Genomic DNA, 6,000 nt, shown 5'->3' on the forward strand with positions numbered 1-6,000 from the left:
TTGTGTGACACCCAGGGGAGGGGGGGCCCCAGTCAAAAGTTTGCTATGGGGCCCAGTCTTTCCTAGTTACGCCCCTGGTTAGGGGGTTCTGTGACTGTCACTGTTATGGGGGTCCTGTGACTGTCACTGTTAGGGGGTTCTGTGGCTATCACTCTTTTGGTGCTCCTATGGCAGGTACTCCATATTATAGTTTTGTGTTCATATTTAGGCCTACGTAGGGTCTGAAAATCAAGGTGCATTGTTGTAAAATCATGTAGGAATTTTTGCAATTTACCTCAATTTATTGTCGCAGTGTAGTCCCAGCCATATTGGTGACTCGGCAGTCGGCACTCAAGAGAAAAATAATTATAAATTTGGGAACATCCTGACAAAAAGGATCCTCATTGCGACCATGAATTGGAATAGATTGTACAGATTCTTTCCCAGCTGCTTAAGAATCGTCAATTGCACCTTTTCGTGGCCTCCAAACGGTTGTCACTTCCCCTTACCACACACAAGTAAGGTGGCACAGATCTCTCCAGGCCCAGGGTGAAGACCTGTCCAGGCTGGAAGAAGTCTGAATATGACTCCTTGGCTCGGAGCATCAGATATTCTAAAAAAGGAAATATAAAAATATACGGCATGGATTTGCTCTAACGCACAGCAGACAATATATATATACAATATATACAATGTCTATAATAGACCACACATATTATATTGCTGGCAGATCCCACCAAAATTGGTGGGATCTGCCAACAGATATATCTCCGGTCTATTACCAACTTTACTCAACTTGCAGACTCTTTAAGGGGGTTTTACACTGGGCGATTATTGGGCAGACAAGCGTTCATAGAATGCTCGTTGCCGATAATTGCTTTGTGTAAACAGGGCAGCGATCAGCAGATGAACGAGCAAACGCTCGATCATCTGCTGATCGTATCGTTTTAAAAAAGTAAAATATTATCGTTTTCGGCAGCACATCTCCGCGGTGTAAACGGAGACACACTGCCGACATGAAGATAATGTATGGGGACGAGCGATCGGAGTAACGACCGGTCCATCCATAGCTCCGTGTGACAGGAGCAGACAAGCGCCGATCAATCATGTCTCGTTGATCGGTGCTCGCTGCAGCAGCCAAAATCGGCCATGGTAATAGGGGCTTAAGAGTGGATCTCTTGGAGGAATCTGTAATTGTCTAATATACTTTCAGTAGTTGATTAAGATGAATCTTCAGCTACAGAAGGAATAAATATAAATTCCCTGCAGCTTTCCTACATCTTGTCATCAGGATATGGAGGATTTTGTGACCACCGTAAATGATGGACTCCATGAGCAATTGGTGCAACTGTTCCCTGGAGTTGCCCTTCAATTTATGCTTAATGTATAAGGATATATTATGATGATCATGAAAGTATATTAGGGCGTCACAGTTATATTACCCTTTGATGTTTTCTTTGACATTGTGGACTCTTTGAAGTATATGCATCAAGATCTTGAACAATGACCTTGAGACAACACTCACCCAAGATTTTCCAGCACTTGCAAAGTGGCCGGTCTGAGAACCCGGAGATGTTTACTGACCATAGCAGACATCTTCCTATGTGTGGCTAACCTTACTTTTTAGATTTCAGTAAGAGCTCATGCACATGGCAAGGAGCCTATACAGCAGCACACAAAGTCCTTATGAATCCATATCACGGGCCCTTGGGCACCTCTAGTACTCTGGGGCTTATCACTGCTTCATGATAATGTGGCACAATTAGGCCCGATTCACACGAGCATGTTACGTCCGTAATGGACGGAGCGTATTTCGGCCGCAAGTCCCGGACTGAACACACTGCAGGGAGCCGGGCTCCTAGCATCATAGTTATGGACGACGCTAGGAGTCCCTGCCTCTCCGTGGAACTACTGTCCCGTACTGAAATTATGATTACAGTACGGGACAGTTGTCCTGCAGCGAGGCAGGGACTCCTAGCGTCGTCCATAACTATGATGCTAGGAGCCCGGCTCCCTGCAGTGTGTTCGGTCCGGCACTTGAGGCCGAAATACGTTCCGTCCATTACGGACCAAACATGCTTGTGTGAACCCAGCCTTAGGGTCACTTAACTGCAGATAAAATCAAACACAATAACCAACTAAAATATGTTAATTGTTGGTTTAAATAATTTTACAGGCTTTTTACTAGTACAATATTCTATTAACCCTTTATAACTCCTTTGAACTTGATGGATGTGTTTGTTCCCACCAAGCCTCCCCAACAGCTCTGCAACCCTGATAGACCATCCCAAACCTTTATAGACCTCCATATACTTTAGAAATCTCACCAAATCAACCAGTATACAGCTGCACCACCCTAAGGCTGGATTCACACGAGGTCATTACGTCCGTAATTGACGGACGTATTTCGGCCGCAAGTACCGGACCGAACACAGTGCAGGGAACCGGGCTCCTAGCATCATAGTTATGTACGATGCTAGGAGTCCCTGTCTCGCTGCCGGACAACTGTCCCGTACTGTAATCATGTTTTCAATACGGGACAGTTGTCCGGCAGTGAGGCAGGGACTCCTAGCATTGTACATAACTATGATGCTAGGAGCCCGGCTCCCTGCACTGTGTTTGGTCCGGGACTTGCGGCCGAAATACGTCCGTCAATTACGGACGTAATGACCTCGCGTGAATCCAGCCTAACACATCTCTCCAAACCAGCATAAAAACTGGTACGAACAATAAATTTCAACACAAACAACGACATCAGACGTATTTGGTGGGCCATTTATTATTTCATTTCTGTGGGCCTGCCATACGCTGCCCTAAAAGCTTTTATTGGGTAAATATAGATCAGACAGACTTGATTTTCCCTACCCGATTTTGTTCCCCTAATGATAAGTAGTGCCATAGGTGTCTGGCAGCCACTCATCTCCCCTTCGCCATAAGGTGAACATGCTCATTGACTTGGATATTGTAATTGTTAACCAAAAGAACTTTCAGCTATTATTTTATGACTATGACCGGTTATACAGCTACCAAACCAGATACTTATTAACATCTGAATCCCAAATCGCAGAAGGCCCTGCCATGTTCAGCTTAGAATCGTCTCCAAACTTCCCAGAATTCCCTGCTTGTCACGATCTAGGGTCATGTGGAACCACTAGGCCGCTCCAACGTAGCGGAGAGGCCGCTGGCCAAGTCAAAGTCTATGCAAAAGTCTATACAAGAGGTTCATAGCACAAGGGTACCTGAGATAGTCCAGACGGTGGCAGAGGCTCTGGCACGGATGGGGCTAGATGTAGTAGGTTGCGCCAGTTGTGGCGGATGGTACCAGGAGAGGCAGATGACACCAGACATGGTGTATACCAGCAGGCATTGCAGGTTACGCCAGACGTGGCGGAGGATATCAGGGATGGCAGATGACACCAGACGTGGTGTATAACCGCAGGTGGCACAACACGACTCCAACACTAGACAGGCTCAGGAACTAAACACAGCACGGGATACAGGTAGCAGGGCACAGGAACACTGGGAGCAGGATAACACTAAGGGACCATTTGCAATACGAACATGGGAAAATTACACAAACGCTCAGGCAACGAGTGAAAGGGCAGGGCCCTTTTTATAGTCCAGGGTGGTCTGGGAAATAATGAATTAATTAATTACATATGCGCACGCTGGCCCTTTAAAGCCGGGAACCATCGCGCGCGCCCCCTCCCGGGCATTGCAGGACAGAGCGGCCAAATGCGCTGACGTCTCTGGGGAAGGAAACGTCGGCCACAGGAAGGAGGTCTGAGGTCGCCAGCAGGTAAGAGGAGGTTGCGGTCCACGACCGCGGCCATTACACTGCTTTTGAAGCATATTCGCATAAACCCGCTCCTTTTTGTGCCTGGTTCATTAGACATTCCTTCGAAAATCAGGACTGTTGGTAACTATGCAGCTATAGAAATATTAGTAATGATGACCTATGAGGAAAAATGCGTCAAATTGTACCTTTTTTTTTAAATAAATGTAGTTTAACTCTGCATAAAATTTTTTGTAGATTTGCAAATACTTTGCTTAAAGGCCCTTTTACACGGGCCATGTAACGGGCAAACGAGTGTTCACAGAACGCTCGTTCCTATGAATTGCCCTGTGTAAACAGGGCAACGATCAACTGATGAACAAGCAAACGCTCGTTCATAAGCTAATTGTATTGTTTATGGCGAAAATATTTTCGTTGTTGGCAGCACATGATAGATATGTATGGGGACGAGCGATTGAGGTAGCAAGTCGTCGTCCCCATACATAGCTCCTTGTGAAAGGAGCAAACGTGCACTGATCAACGTGCTGAATCGTTGATGGGCGCTTGTTTGCACGGCCCACATCTGGCTGTGTAAGAGGACTTTTAGGGTATGTTCACAAGCAGTTACCAAAAACGTCGGAAAATACGGAAAACGGCTCCTGATTTTCAGACGTTTTTTAAGCCACTCGCGATTTTCGCTGCGTTTTTCGCAGCGTTTTTTACGGCCGTTTTTGGAGCTTTTTTCGATAGAGTGAATAAAAAACGGCTCCAAAAACGGCCAAACAAGTGACCTCCACTTCTTTTTCGCGGCCGTTTTGTTCCGATTTTTCGGCCGTTTTTTGGGCGTTTACGGCCCGAAAAACGGCTGAAAATAGGCCGTGTGAACATACCCTTAGTGTGTTAATACCAATTTTGTGTTACATCCTATCCTGTTTCCCAAACATATGCATAGATGCCATCAAAATTCTCCTGGTTTCCCATGGAAACCGTCAACAGTTTAGCTCCACCGCAGACATGTGACCTTATAGCAGATCTGTGTAACAAAGCTCCCACAACGCAATGCGGTCTAATATCAGGAAGTCAGGGTAATTCTGAATTTAGCTTTAAATATGAATTTTGTGAAGAAACCATCATGTCATTCAAGATCAGTTCAAGATGCGTAACGCAAAGTATCTGCAAAGTTTCTCAACATTTTCATTAGATTTGAATTGTACAATATAGTAATGTGCTGTTTAAAAGTGGAGTTCCCCTTTAAGTATAAATAAAGCTATAAATAAAATAAATGGAAACCACTTTATTGTTCTGTTGACTCTATGCATTGATTAATGGTTTCTATCTATATAGCTGAGCAAATCTACAGATTACAATAAGAGGAAAAACTGGATGAGTGAGGGAGCTGGAGGGTTAAAGCAATATAATTATTTTCATCCTGTAATAAGACATCGCAAAAAAGTGTAATGTGAACCAGCATGAAGCACGTATACAATGTGTGACGACATCTCCAGGTATCTGTAAGTGCACATTCCTGAAGCCGGTAAACATCTAGGAATTGGGTTGCCCGTCTGGAAAAACAAAGGGTAAAATATTATGAAAGTCCAAGAAATATATAAATCAGTTGTGAAATATAAGTACAGAGCTGATTTTTGCAAAAAATTATCGTTCACTGATAACAGAGCTGCTATTGGTTTCAGTTCCCATATCTAAATAGTATAATTCTGTGCTGATTTACATTAAAGGGGTTGTCTGGCTTTTTAAAGACCCCATTAGTGAATTCTGAAATAATAGGTGGTGGGACAGGGATGTCACCCGTTCAGCACCGTCATCTATCAGCCAGAGCAGAAAGAACAAAGAGCGTCTCGGTCTGGAGGACCCGGCAGGTCCATACGTTAGATGGATTGCCTATTGATTTTAATGTGAACTCTGTGTAATCCTTCATTTTCCCTGTGGTGGCGCTGCAGGGGAATTGAGCACTTGCTACTGGGTGCAGAATGATCAGATTATCATTGGGGGACCCTCTTTCTAAATTGGATTTTCCAAAGCAGACAAAGGCTTTAAAGGGATTTTCGAATTAATAATATTCATGGCATATGGATGACCACTCTTCTCTGGGATTTGGATACCCCCAGTATAAGTGCCAACGATCAGACTATGTTAATATAGTCTGATCGTTGGCACTGATACTGGGGGTATCCAAATCCTCGAGAAGAGTTGGCCACATGTGCATGATGAATCTCCTTTATCGTCTG

The sequence above is a fragment of the Rhinoderma darwinii genome, chromosome 9, assembly GCF_050947455.1.
Source record: "Rhinoderma darwinii isolate aRhiDar2 chromosome 9, aRhiDar2.hap1, whole genome shotgun sequence".
Lineage (NCBI taxonomy): Eukaryota > Metazoa > Chordata > Amphibia > Anura > Rhinodermatidae > Rhinoderma > Rhinoderma darwinii.